Source organism: Heptranchias perlo, chromosome 7 (genome assembly GCF_035084215.1).
Source record: "Heptranchias perlo isolate sHepPer1 chromosome 7, sHepPer1.hap1, whole genome shotgun sequence".
Classification (NCBI taxonomy): domain Eukaryota; kingdom Metazoa; phylum Chordata; class Chondrichthyes; order Hexanchiformes; family Hexanchidae; genus Heptranchias; species Heptranchias perlo.
The window spans coordinates 2,029,565-2,043,718 of NC_090331.1; the positions used below are offsets into that span (position 1 = coordinate 2,029,565).

Consider the following 14,154-nt stretch of genomic DNA (forward strand, 5'->3'; position numbering starts at 1 on the left):
CCTTTGCTGTATCCAGTGCACTCAGCCGTTTCTTGATATCACGTGGAGTGAATCGAATTGACTGAAGACTGGCTTCTGTGACGTGGGGATATCGGGAGGAGGCTGAGATGGATCATCCACTTGGCACTTCTGGCTGAAGATGGTTGCAAACGCTTCAGCCTTGTCTTTTGCACTCACGTGCTGGACTCTGCCATCATTGAGGATGGGGATGTTTACAGAGCCTCCTCCTCCCGTTAGTTGTTTAATTGTCCACCACCATTCACGACTGGATGCGGCAGGACTGCAGAGCTTTGATCTGATCCGTTGGTTGTGGAATCGCTTAGCTCTGTCTATAGCATGTTGCTTCCGCTGTTTAGCATGCATGCAGTCCTGAGTTGTAGCTTCACCAGGTTGGCACCTCATTTTTAGGTACGCCTGGTGCTGCTCCTGGCATGCTCTTCTACACTCCTCATTGAACCAGGGTTGATCCCCTGGCTTGTTGGTAATGGTAGAGTGAGGAATATAGAATCATAGAAGTTACAACATGGAAACAGGCCCTTCGGCCCAACATGTCCATGTCGCCCAGTTTATACCACTAAGCTAGTCCCAATTGCCTGCACTTGGCCCATATCCCTCTATACCCATCTTACCCATGTAACTGTGCAAATGCTTTTTAAAAGACAAAATTGTACCCGCCTCTACTACTGCCTCTGGCAGCTCATTCCAGACACTCACCACCCTTTGAGTGAAAATATTGCCCCTCTGGACCCTTTTGTATCTCTCCCCTCTCACCTTAAATCTATGCCCCCTCGTTATAGACTCCCCTACATTTGGGAAAAGATTTTGACTATCGACCTTGCCGGTCCATGAGGTTACAGATTGTGCTGGAATACAATTCTGCTGCTGCTGATGGCCCACAATGCCTCATGGATGCCCAGTTTTGAGCTGCTAGATCTGTTCTGAAACTATGCCATTTAGCACGGTGGTAGTGCCACACAACACGTTGGATGGTGTCCTCAGTGTGAAGACGGAACTTCGTCTCCACGAGGACTGTGCGGTGGTCACTCCTACCAATACTGTCATGGATAGATGCATCTACGACAGGTAGATTGGTGAGGATGAGGTCAAGTAGGCTTTTCCCTCATGTTGGTTCGCTCACCACCTGCCGCAGGCCCAGTCTGGCAGCTATGTCCTTCAGAACTCAGCCAGCTCGGTCAGTAATGGTGCTACCGAGCCACTCTTGGTGATGGACATTGAAGTCCCCCACCCAGAGTACATTCTGTGCCCTTGCTACCCTCAGTCCTTCCTCCAAGTGGTGTTCAACATGGAGGAGGACTGATTCATCAGCTGAGGGAAGGGCGGTAGGTGGTAATCAGCAGGAGGTTTCCTTGCCCATGTTTGACCTGATGCCATGAGATTTCATGGGGTCCAGAGTCAATGTTGAGGACTCCCAGGGCCACTCCCTCCTGACTGTATATCACTGTACCGCCACCTCTGGTGGGTCTGACCTGCCCGTGGGACAGGACATACCCAGGGATGGTGATGGAAGAGTCTGGGACATTGGCTGAAAGGTATGATTCTGTGAGTATGGCTATGTCAGGCTGTTGCTTGACTAGTCTGTGGGACAGCTCTCCCAATTTTGGCACAATCCCCAGATGTTGGTGAGGAGGACTGGCCTTGGTTTGCCTTTGTCGTATCCAGTGCCTGGTGGTCTGTCCAATTTTATTCTTGTTATGACTTTTTTTAAACAAGATTGTACAACTGAGTGGCTTGCTGGGCCATTTCAGAATCAGTTACATTGCTGTGGGTCTGGAGTCACATATAGGCCAGACCGGGTAAGGACGGCAGGCTTCTGTCGCTAAAGGACTTTAGTGAACCAGATGGGTTTTTACGACAATCCGGTAGTTTCATGGCCACCATTACTGAGACTAGTTTTTTTTAAATTCCAGATTTTACTTAATTAATTGAATTTAAATTCCCCAGATACTGTGGTGGGATTTGAACTCATGATTCACAGGATTATTAGTTCAGGCCTCTGGATTACTAGTCTAGTAACATAACCACTATGCTACCGTACCTGCTCCTAGTTCTTCTGTTCTTATGTAATTTTAACCCCCTGGAACGGGTGGGTTGGGGGCGAGTGGGCAGCTCCAACACGCCCACTTCCGGGTTTGATCCGGGTGTGATTGTGTGTGTGTGTGTGTGCGCGTGTGTGTGTGTGTCTGTGTGCGTGTGCGTGTGTGTCTGTGTGCGTGCAACAGAAACCTCAAAGTCCCAACGCCACCTGAAGCCGGCGGGCCGATATTTAAAGGGCCAATTTAGGTATTCAAACCACTTAAGGGGATTACATTTTTGTGGATTCTGCAAGAGAATCAATTTTAACTTCTCCTGAACGTGTCTCCCGTGGCCTCTGAAGCACGCCATGGAAACGGAGGCAATTTCCAGCCAACCCTCATTTGGGCCTTTAAACCAGTGATTAACACGTGAACAAAGGGTGATTTTTTTTTGCAGTTGGGCACTCCAGTTCCCTCAGACAAACCTTTAGCTGGGAGTTCTTTGTGTTTAGGCTGAGATTTCTTTGTTCGCACTGAGAATTCTCGAGTTCAGACATATTTACCTACATTTGGACACCCTCAAACTGACAACATCAGGATGGTGGGGGGGTGGGGTGGGGGGGCGCAATGGATCTATTGAACAGTGCACCTGAGGAGGAGACACATCACCATCCACGGCAGGCACAGCATGCAGGTCTGGCAGTTGCAGGTGCACAAGACAGAGGTATGCCACAAGGACCTGGAGGAGAACAGAGAGGGGACCAACGGAGGGGCTGAGATCGCGGGAGGCACTACCCACATGAGAGGGTGTACAGGTAGAGGCTGAGCTTCCTGCACCTCTCTGAGGAGCAGTGCCTACATAGGCTCAGATTGGTGAGGAGGACTCTGCAGGGTCGACTGGGCTTGGTTTGCCTTTGTCGTGTCCGGTGGGTTTTATTGTGACTTTCTGTAGCAAGATTGTGGAACTGAGTGTCTTGCTCGGCCATTTCAGAGGGCGATTACGAATCAACCACATTGCTGTGGGTCTGGAGTCACATATAGGCCAGACCGGGTAAGGGCGGCAGGCTTCCTTCCCTAAAGGACATTAGTGAACCAGATGGGTTTTAACGACAATCCGGTAGTTTCATGGCCATCATTACTGATACTAGTATTTTTTTATTCCAGATTTTATTTAATTAATTGAATTTAAATTCCCAGCTACCAAGACGGGCTTTGAACTCATGACTCTGGATTACTAGTCCAGTAACATAACCACACTATGCTACCGTACCCATTAAGAGTTAAATGAATAGAGCTCGGTCCCTCCTCCCCCACTCCTGCACAACTAAATTCTTATCGCATTTGGATGCAAAATCATAAATATCCCCTCCCCACCCTCCCTCTTTCGGCCTGACTCCCACCCAATATTCTTGCCCCAACACCCACCCCCGATGATCAGTAATTGCTCGTTGGTCTCACCACTCTGTGTTTTGGGGGATGGAGAAGGGGGAAAGGACGGGGGAAAAGAGAAGAGGGGGGAGAATCTCGCTTTCTGCAATTAGCTGCTGTCGTCTCTGTAACGGCCCAGGTGATGTTAAAGGGGCGGCCCAGGTGATGTTAAAGGGGCGGCCCAGGTGATGTTAAAGGGGCGGCCCAGGTGATGTTAAAGGGGCGGCCGGTGACTGCGAGTAATTCATTCAATCCGCCACCAGAGGGCGGTGCAGCTCACCAAATGAAACCAGTTCCTCAACACAGTCTCTCAATTTACTAAAGGGGGGCCGGGGGGTGGGGGCAGAAATACAGGGGGACAAGAGGGATTACTGGGAGGATTACCGGGGGGGGGGGAGAAAGGTGGGAATACCAGGGAGCGAGGGCCGATTACAAGGCGGGGGGGCGAGGGCCGATTACAAGGCGGGGGGGCGAGGGCCGATTACAAGGCGGGGGGGCGAGGGCCGATTACAAGGCGGGGGGGCGAGGGCCGATTACAAGGCGGGGGGGCGAGGGCCGATTACAAGGCGGGGGGGCGAGGGCCGATTACAAGGCGGGGGGGCGAGGGCCGATTACAAGGCGGGGGGGCGAGGGCCGATTACAAGGCGGGGGGGCGAGGGCCGATTACAAGGCGGGGGGGCGAGGGCCGATTACAAGGCGGGGGGGCGAGGGCCGATTACAAGGCGGGGGGGCGAGGGCCGATTACAAGGCGGGGGGGCGAGGGCCGATTACAAGGCGGGGGGGCGAGGGCCGATTACAAGGCGGGGGGGCGAGGGCCGATTACAAGGCGGGGGGGCGAGGGCCGATTACAAGGCGGGGGGGCGAGGGCCGATTACAAGGCGGGGGGGCGAGGGCCGATTACAAGGCGGGGGGGCGAGGGCCGATTACAAGGCGGGGGGGCGAGGGCCGATTACAAGGCGGGGGGGCGAGGGCCGATTACAAGGCGGGGGGGCGAGGGCCGATTACAAGGCGGGGGGGCGAGGGCCGATTACAAGGCGGGGGGGGCGAGGGCCGATTACAAGGCGGGGGGGCGAGGGCCGATTACAAGGCGGGGGGGCGAGGGCCGATTACAAGGCGGGGGGGCGAGGGCCGATTACAAGGCGGGGGGGCGAGGGCCGATTACAAGGCGGGGGGGCGAGGGCCGATTACAAGGCGGGGGGGCGAGGGCCGATTACAAGGCGGGGGGGCGAGGGCCGATTACAAGGCGGGGGGGCGAGGGCCGATTACAAGGCGGGGGGGCGAGGGCCGATTACAAGGCGGGGGGGCGAGGGCCGATTACAAGGCGGGGGGGCGAGGGCCGATTACAAGGCGGGGGGGCGAGGGCCGATTACAAGGCGGGGGGGCGAGGGCCGATTACAAGGCGGGGGGGCGAGGGCCGATTACAAGGCGGGGGGGCGAGGGCCGATTACAAGGCGGGGGGGCGAGGGCCGATTACAAGGCGGGGGGGCGAGGGCCGATTACAAGGCGGGGGGGCGAGGGCCGATTACAAGGCGGGGGGGCGAGGGCCGATTACAAGGCGGGGGGGCGAGGGCCGATTACAAGGCGGGGGGGCGAGGGCCGATTACAAGGCGGGGGGGCGAGGGCCGATTACAAGGCGGGGGGGCGAGGGCCGATTACAAGGCGGGGGGGCGAGGGCCGATTACAAGGCGGGGGGGCGAGGGCCGATTACAAGGCGGGGGGGCGAGGGCCGATTACAAGGCGGGGGGGCGAGGGCCGATTACAAGGCGGGGGGCGAGGGCCGATTACAAGGCGGGGGGCGAGGGCCGATTACAAGGCGGGGGGCGAGGGCCGATTACAAGGCGGGGGGCGAGGGCCGATTACAAGGCGGGGGGCGAGGGCCGATTACAAGGCGGGGGGCGAGGGCCGATTACAAGGCGGGGGGCGAGGGCCGATTACAAGGCGGGGGGCGAGGGCCGATTACAAGGCGGGGGGCGAGGGCCGATTACAAGGCGGGGGGCGAGGGCCGATTACAAGGCGGGGGGCGAGGGCCGATTACAAGGCGGGGGGCGAGGGCCGATTACAAGGCGGGGGGCGAGGGCCGATTACAAGGCGGGGGGCGAGGGCCGATTACAGGGCGGGGGGCGAGGGCCGATTACAGGGCGGGGGGCGAGGGCCGATTACAGGGCGGGGGGCGAGGGCCGATTACAGGGCGGGGGGCGAGGGCCGATTACAAGGCGGGGGGCGAGGGCCGATTACAAGGCGGGGGGCGAGGGCCGATTACAAGGCGGGGGGCGAGGGCCGATTACAAGGCGGGGGGCGAGGGCCGATTACAAGGCGGGGGGCGAGGGCCGATTACAAGGCGGGGGGCGAGGGCCGATTACAAGGCGGGGGGCGAGGGCCGATTACAAGGCGGGGGGCGAGGGCCGATTACAGGGCGGGGGGCGAGGGCCGATTACAAGGCGGGGGGCGAGGGCCGATTACAGGGGGGGGGCGAGGGCCGATTACAAGGCGGGGGGCGAGGGCCGATTACAAGGGGGGGGGGCGAGGGGGGAGACACTCTAGCTAACGAGGAGATGACGCAGCGCACAGACTGCAACCTCCTGGGAAATTGCCAATGAGACGTGGCCAATCCCAGGGGTCTCATACAACACAGATCAACATGACACTGGGAGAACTCCCTGCTCATCACTGAAGGAACGTCTCGAGCATCAGACCAGAATGGGTGGCATTAGACAACAACAACTTGCATTTATTTCGAGCCTTTAACGTAGTAAAACCTCCCAGGGTGCTTCACAGGAGCGATTATCAAACAAAACTTCACATCGAGTCACATAAGGAGATGTTAGGACAGGTGACCAAAAGCTTGGTCAAAGAGGGAGGTTTTAAGGAGGGTCTTAAAGGAGGAGAGAGAGGCGGAGAGGTTTAGGGAGGGAATTCCAGAGCTTAGGGCCCAGGCAGCTGAAGGCACGGCCGCCAATGATGGAGCAATGGAAATCGGGGAGATGGACAAGAGGCCAGAATTGGAGGAGCGCAGAGATCTCGGAGGGTTGTAGGGCTGGAGGAGGTTACAGAGAGAGGGAGGGGCGAGGCCACGGAGGGATTTGAACACGAGGATGAGAATTTTAAATTCGAGCCGTTGCTGGACCTGAGGTTGAAGTGGGTTATTTTATGCCACATTACAGACGTGAGGCTGGGTCTGAGATGAAGCTCTGTGGTTACTGCTCTCTCTCTCTCCTCTCCACACTGTAAACAAGCATTCTGAAATCTCCAAATTTCAGACATTTAAAACGGGACTTTGTGAGATGCTCTCAGCAATACAAAGAGAGCACTGAGAACACATGGCAAATATTTTTAATAATCTCACTGTTTAAGGCAAAGAATAACAATTCACTGGAATCCTAACAGGTTGTGAAGGAGGGCTTGGGGTTTCTGTCTGTGTCCTTTAGCAGTTTTATTGGAATCAAACCAATCCTGGACCGAATATTGTGTTGAGGTAGTCGTCATTTGCAATTCGATTCTCAAAATATTAAAGGGGGTACAACAACACATTGTATTCCTGGGCTTTATAAATAGAGGCACAGAGTACAAAAGTATGGAAGTCATGATGAACCTTTATAAAACACTGGTTCGACCACAACTGGAGTATTGTGTCCAGTTCTGGGCACCGGACTTCAGGCAAGATGTGAAGGCCTTAGACAGGGTGCAGAAGAGATTTACTAGAATGGTACCAGGGATGAGGGACTTCAGTTAGGTAGAGACTGGAGAATCATAGAAAGTTACAGCACAGAAAGAGGCCATTCGGCCCATCCTGCCCACGTCGGCCGAAAAAACACTATCCCGCCTAATCCCACTTTCCCGCACTTGGTCCGTAGCCCTGTGGGTTTCGGCACTTCAGGTGCACATCCAGGTACTTTTTAAATGAGTTGAGGGTTTCTGCCTCTCCCACCCTCTCAGGCAGTGAGTTCCAGACCCCCACCACCCTCTGGGTGAAAACATTTCTCCTCAGCTCCCCTCTAATCCTTCTACCAATTACTTTAAATCTATGCCCCCTGGTCACTGACCCCTCTGCTGAGGGAAATAGATCCTTCCTATCCACTCTATCTGGGCCCCTCATAATTTTATACACCTCAATTAAATCTCCCCTCAGCCTCCTCTGTTCCAAGGAAAACAACCCCAGCCTATACAATCTTTCCTCATAGCTAAAATTCTCCAGCCCTGGCAACATCCTCGTAAATCTCCTCTGCACCCTCTCCAGTGCAATCACATCTTTCCTGTAATGTGGTGACCAGAACTGTACACAGTACTCTAGCTGTGGCCTAACTAGTGTTTTATACAGTTCCAGCATAACCTCCCTGCTCTTATATTCTATGCCTCGGCTAATAAAGGAAAGTATCCCGTATGCCTTTTTAACCACCTTATCTACCTGTCCTGCTACCTTCAGGGATCTGTGGACATGCACTCCAAGGTCCCTCACTGCCTCTACACCTCTCAGTATCCTCCCATTTATTGTGTATTCCCTTGCCTTGTTTGCCCTCCCCAAATGCATTACCTCACACTTCCCTGGATTGAATTCTATTTGCCACTTTTCTGCCCACCTGACCAGTCCATTGATATCTTCCTGCAGTCTACAGCTTTCCTCCTCACTATCAACCACACGGACAATTTTTGTATCATCTGCAAACTTCTTGATCATGCCCCCACATTTAAGTCCAAATCATTAATATATATCACAAAAAGCAAGGGACCGAGTACTGAGCCCTGCGGAACCCCACTGGAAACAGCCTTCCAGTCACAAAAACACCCGTCGACCATTACCCTTTGCTTCCTGCCACTGAGCCAATTTTGGATCCAATTTGCCACATTCCCTTGGATCCCATGGGCTTTTATTTTTTGCCATGTGGGACCTTGTCAAAAGCCTTGCTAAAATCCATGTAGACTACATCAAACACATTACCCTCATCGACCCTCCTTGTTACCTCCTTAAACAAGAGGAGAAGCTGGGATTGTTTGCCTTAGAACAGAGAAGGTTAAGGGGACATTTGAGAGAAGTGTTCATGATGATGAAGGGTTTTGACAGAGTAAATAAGGAGAAACTGTTTCCAGTGGCAGGAGGGTCGGTAACCAGAGGACACAGATTTAAGGTGATCGGCAAAAGAACCAGAGGGGAGATGAGGAGAATTTTTTACGCAGCGAGTTGTTCTGATCTGGAATGCGCTGCCTGAAAGGGCGGTGGAAGCAGATCGGATAAATACTTGAAAAGGGGAGGGGGAAAGAGATCACAGAGCGGGGGAGGGGGAGAGGACAGCGGGGGAGGGGGAGAGAGAAGTGGAGTATTCCATACTTCTGGCACCAGACAAAAGCAGAATCTGATCCTGGAACAGGCTGAGAGCTGCATTGCCAACAACTGCCCTCCGGAGTTTAAATATATCGGAGGATGGTGTCCCCTTACACTGGAAACTCACTGTAGCAAAGACTTCAACACCAGCCCAGATCAGAACTGCCTGGCCTTCTCATACTGCAACAGTGAGAGTCAGTGCCCATGGAACTGTACCCCAGTGAGAGTCAGAGTCTGTGGGACCCGTACCCCAGTGAAAGTCAGTGTCTGTGGAACTGTACCCCAGTGAGAGTCAGTGTCTGTGGAACTGTACCCCAGTGAGAGTCAGAGTCCGTGGGACCCGTACCCCAGTGAGAGTCAGTGACTGTGGAACTGTACCCCAGTGAGAGTCAGTGTCTGTGGAACTGTACCCCAGTGAGAGTCAGAGCCCGTGGAACTGTACCCCAGTGAGAGTCAGAGTCTGTGGAACTGTACCCCAGTGAGAGTGAGTGTCCGTGGGACCCGTACCCCAGTGAGAGTCAGTGACTGTGGAACTGTACCCCAGTAAGAGCCAGTGTCTGTGGAACTGTACCCCAGTGAGAGTCAGTGTCTGTGGAACTGTACCCCAGTGAGAGTCAGTGTCTGTGGAACTGTACCCCAGTGAGAGTCAGTGTCTGTGGAACTGTACCCCAGTGAGAGTCAGTGTCTGTGGAACTGTACCCCAGTGAGAGTCAGTGTCTGTGGAACTGTACCCCAGTGAGAGTCAGTGTCTGTGGAACTGTACCCCAGTGAGAGTCAGTGTCTGTGGAACTGTACCCCAGTGAGAGTCAGTGTCTGTGGAACTGTACCCCACTGAGAGGCCGTGTCTGTGGCATCGTGTCTGTGGAACTGTACCTGTGGGTGAGACAGTGGTTACTACAGCACAATGAATACAGTAACACTCGCACCATGGGTGTGTGGGCTGAGCCCATCCAGTACAGCCAGGGTCTTAAATGACAGGCACCCGTCACTCACCAATACCGTACCCAAGGGGCCAAGCTACAAATGAGAATCTGTAACAGTGCCTGGTGAAGAGCTATTCAACTGTGGTGGGCATTACAAGCAACCGTGATTCTTGTCCACAAAACAATCGTGGCACGCACAAGGTTCGCAGAAAGTGTCAGTACAGAGGGATCAGGAGCGGGAAATGCTGACATGTTCACTGATCGATCCGGGACGTTCCTGCTTAGTGTGACTCAGCTACCCAATGTTTATTGAACCTGTGGTAAATAAATGAGGTAATTGGGGTTGAGTTTCTGTTAGTTGTATCAGCGCAGTCCGGGCGCTCGATCGGACAAGCAAACGATCGGGGGAATTTTAAACCTAAGTTACGTCCAAAAACCACTCACGTTCGTGTTTCCCGTGATCTTTTCCACTGGTTCAAGATTCAATTGGCTCGAGTCAGGCCCCGCCCATAAAGTGACCGGGCCCCCAGGTGGACGTTGGCCGATTGCCCCGATCGCACTGGTTCAGGAAACTCTTCAAACTGCACTCATTTTCTGAGGTGCACAGGCACCAGTGGAGCGCGTTTTAAAAGTTCTCTCATATCAAACAATCGTTAATTTACTAAGAAACTAATTAGTGCCCACCAATGAAATGATTAAATGGTTCAGTATAGGCTCTTTAAAGTCATTTTCAGTGATTTTAAATCAGGTTACTCACAGGCAGAGGACAGGACACCCTGACACCGGGTTCCCCCTCAAATCAATCATAAAATTACACTGGGTTCCCCCTCAAATCCATCAAGGAATACTTTTTAATGGAAAGAATAAAAGAAAGGATTCTGTTCTATAACTGCCCGACTGCGCTGGTTCAGGGAAGATATTATGTTTGTGATTATGCAAATTAATTTGAGCCGACCCTAACCAGTACAATCTCCTGATTGCTCCCAAAGCAGAAACTCTTCCCCACTGCGTATTATTATCAAACAGAGGCAGAGCAGGGACCAAAACCTGGGGCCTCAGTTCTGCTGCGCGAAGCTCCCCCCAACTCCTGCTCTCTGACAGTGTTTGAACAAACTTCCCACAGAGGTGAGGTCTGAAAGCTGCTGCTTCCCCCACTCCGGAACCTGCACTGGCCACAATCCATTCACTCACACACCGGGCAAGAAGTGGATCCATCGTCCATGGACTCTCACTTTCTGTCTCTTCAACGATAATCTTTTGAGTTTTTATTTGGTGCGAGAGGAGACATTGCAACAACGCAGGCAAAATAAACTGGCTCACAGAGGAGATTAAAAGTAATATGTATATATTTTTTTTAAAAAGCTTTGGCCTTTGGCAAAGATCCCATCAAACACAACCAGAAAAAGAACAGGACAGGCTCGGGATCGACGGCATTAACCCTTAACCTGCTGATATAGACGGTGACTCTGTACAGTTACACACTGAGTGACCCTAACCCTGAATAAACAGTGACTCTGTACAGTTACACACTGAGTGACCCTCACCCTGAATAAACAGTGACTCTGTACAGTTACACACTGAGTGACCCTCACCCTGAATAAACAGTGACTCTGTACAGTTACACACTGAGTGACCCTTACCCTGAATAAACAGTGACTCTGTACAGTTACACAGTGAGTGACCCTCACCCTGAATAAACAGGGACTCTGTACAGTTACACACTGAGTGACCCTCACCCTGAATAAACAGTGACTCTGTACAGTTACACAGTGAGTGACCCTTACCCTGAATAAACAGTGACTCTGTACAGTTACACACTGAGTGACCCTCACCCTGAATAAACAGTGACTCTGTACAGTTACACACTGAGTGACCCTCACCCTGAATAAACAGTGACTCTGTACAGTTACACACTGAGTGACCCTCACCCTGAATAAACAGTGACTCTGTACAGTTACACACTGAGTGACCCTCACCCTGAATAAACAGTGACTCTGTACAGTTACACAGTGAGTGACCCTTACCCTGAATAAACAGTGACTCTGTACAGTTACACAGTGAGTGACCCTTACCCTGAATAAACAGTGACTCTGTACAGTTACACAGTGAGTGACCCTTACCCTGAATAAACAGTGACTCTGTACAGTTACACAGTGAGTGACCCTTACCCTGAATAGACAGTGGGTCTCGAACCCATGACCTTCTAACTCAGACGAGAGTGCTACAGACTGAACCGCGCGGGTGACACTTAAATCCCCTTAGTCCCATTCAGCCCATCTCACCTGTGCTGTCTCTCTCTCTCTCTCTTTGTCTGTCTTTGAAAGAGCTCTCCCCTTGTCCCTTCTCCTGCCCTTCCTTGTTCAACCCATCAAGTCTGTCCCTCTCCATACTCGAGTAATGTGATGGTCTGAATGCAGATAGTTGTGTGCGTGTGAATTAACAATGCAACGAACGACAGCGCCATCGGGGAGGAACCTTTCCCCAGGATTCTGCAACACAAACCCGCTTCTGTTTGGAGAGAATAGCTCTCAGCCCCTCCCTAATCTGCTCTTTACAGGTCTGGCCCCAGAAGCAGCATATTCCTGCTCCTAACCCAAGCCTGCATTTCTCGCCAAACAGCTGATCCCAGAATTTACGAGCATTCCAGGGAACCCTGTGCGGGATTTGTGCAGTCAGCTGTCCAAAGGCCCCTCCAACAGCTGCAGTTTGGCACTACAGCATCTGGAGGGGGGTGGGGGGGCGGGGGGGAAGCAGAAACATTTGTCGGGGTGGAAAGCACAGCTGGAGAGGGCATCGAACACATCTGGCAGGGTGGAAAGCACAGCTGGAGAGGGCATCGAACACATCCGGCAGGGTGGAAAGCACAGCTGGCGAGGGATGGGAGCATGGAAAAATTCGAGCAGGCTGGAACAGCTGCTGCAGAGGGTGCATGAACAGCTGGCAGGCTTCTGCACATCTGTGTGGGGGGTGGGAGAAGGTGGCAAAATGCCTGGAAAGAAGGTTAAGAGGGCTAGCTGGGTGGAAACCACAGCTGGAGGAGCTGCAGACACAGCTGGCATCGTTGGTAGCAACCAACGTACATAACATGAAAATTCTTTCAACAGATTTACTGTGGCCTTCAGCTGGTTAATATTATCTATCGCAGACAATCTCACGTCTTTCCCTCAAAACCCTGTCCGGCTTTTATCACCGTATAAAAGGTTCCTGAGACAGGTGCATTTGTCGCTTACTCTACCTGCGTCTCCCAAACAATAACAACCTGAATTTATTTCGCCCCTTTAATGTAGTAAAAAGTCCCAAGGCCCGTCACAGGAGCGGAATCAGACAGAATTTAACACCGAGCCACATAAGGTGATATTAGGACAGGTGACCAAAAGCTTGGAGAGGGGGACGGGGCCAGCGAGGGGGACGGGGCATTTGTTACTTACTCAACCTGCATCTCCCTCATGATCCGTGTCCCTCTCTCCCTCGTTCTATGTCTCTCTCAGTTTCTGCCTGACGTGATGTTAGGTTTTAGTTCTGGGTTCTGGCAGACATTTGCAGACCAGAATTCAGCTCCCAGTTGCAGAACCACAGATCCCCAAGATTTTTTGTGGGTCTGTGATTCTGCTGCTTGCACAAGGGGACGGATTTACTGAGCGAGTGCTGGGGGCCAATTCACAGGCACAGGAACCCAGCTCCCAGAATCAAAACTCCAACAGAGGCAGTGTCTCACTGTGGACGTGTATCTGCTCGGTTTGTCTGTCTCAGTCTCGTGTGGAGCACAAACACCGGCATAAACCAGTGGGGCCAAATTGGCTGTTTCTGTGCTGTAGTTCTGATGTCACACACTCTGTCACACACTCTGTCACACACTCTGTGGACGTATATCTGCTCAGTTTGTCTGTCTAACTCGCTGTGTGTTTCTGTCTCTCTCTCTGTCCCTCTACGTTCTTGTGATTTGTATCTCCCTATACACATCCCTCTCATTATGTGTCCTTCACCCTGTGTGTCTTTCACCCTGTGTGTCTGTCTCTCTTGGTTTCTGTTCATTTACATGAGACTATTGCTCTTCGTCTACCTCTCTCTCTCTCTCTCTCTCTATCCCTCTATCCCTCTATCCCTCTATCCTCTATCCCTCTCTCTCTAACTCTCTCTTCCTCCCTCTCTCCTTCTATCCCTCTCTCTCTCTTTCCTTATCCCCTCTCTCTCACAATCGCTCGCTTTCTCTCTATCCTCTCTCTCTCTTCCCTCTCTCTCTCTTTCCCTTTATCCTCCCTCTCTCTCTATCCCTCTCCCCTTCTATCTCTCTCGCTCTCTCCTTCTCTCGCTCTCTCTCCTTCTCTCTCTCTTTCCCCCTCTCTCTCTCTTTCCCCCTCTCTCTCTCTTTCCCCCTCTCTCTCTCTTTCCCCCTCTCTCTCTCTTTTTCCCCCTCTCTCTCTCTCTTTCCCCCTCTCTCTCTCTCTCTTTCCCCCTA

General features: G+C 52.7%; 1 protein-coding gene across 2 annotated transcripts in view; it reads right to left on the reverse strand.

Moving 5' to 3' along the window:
- LOC137323455 (insulin-like growth factor-binding protein 5) overlaps positions 1–14,154 on the reverse strand; it is a 28,816-nt gene that overhangs the window by 13,294 nt on the left and 1,368 nt on the right. The window lies entirely within an intron of this gene.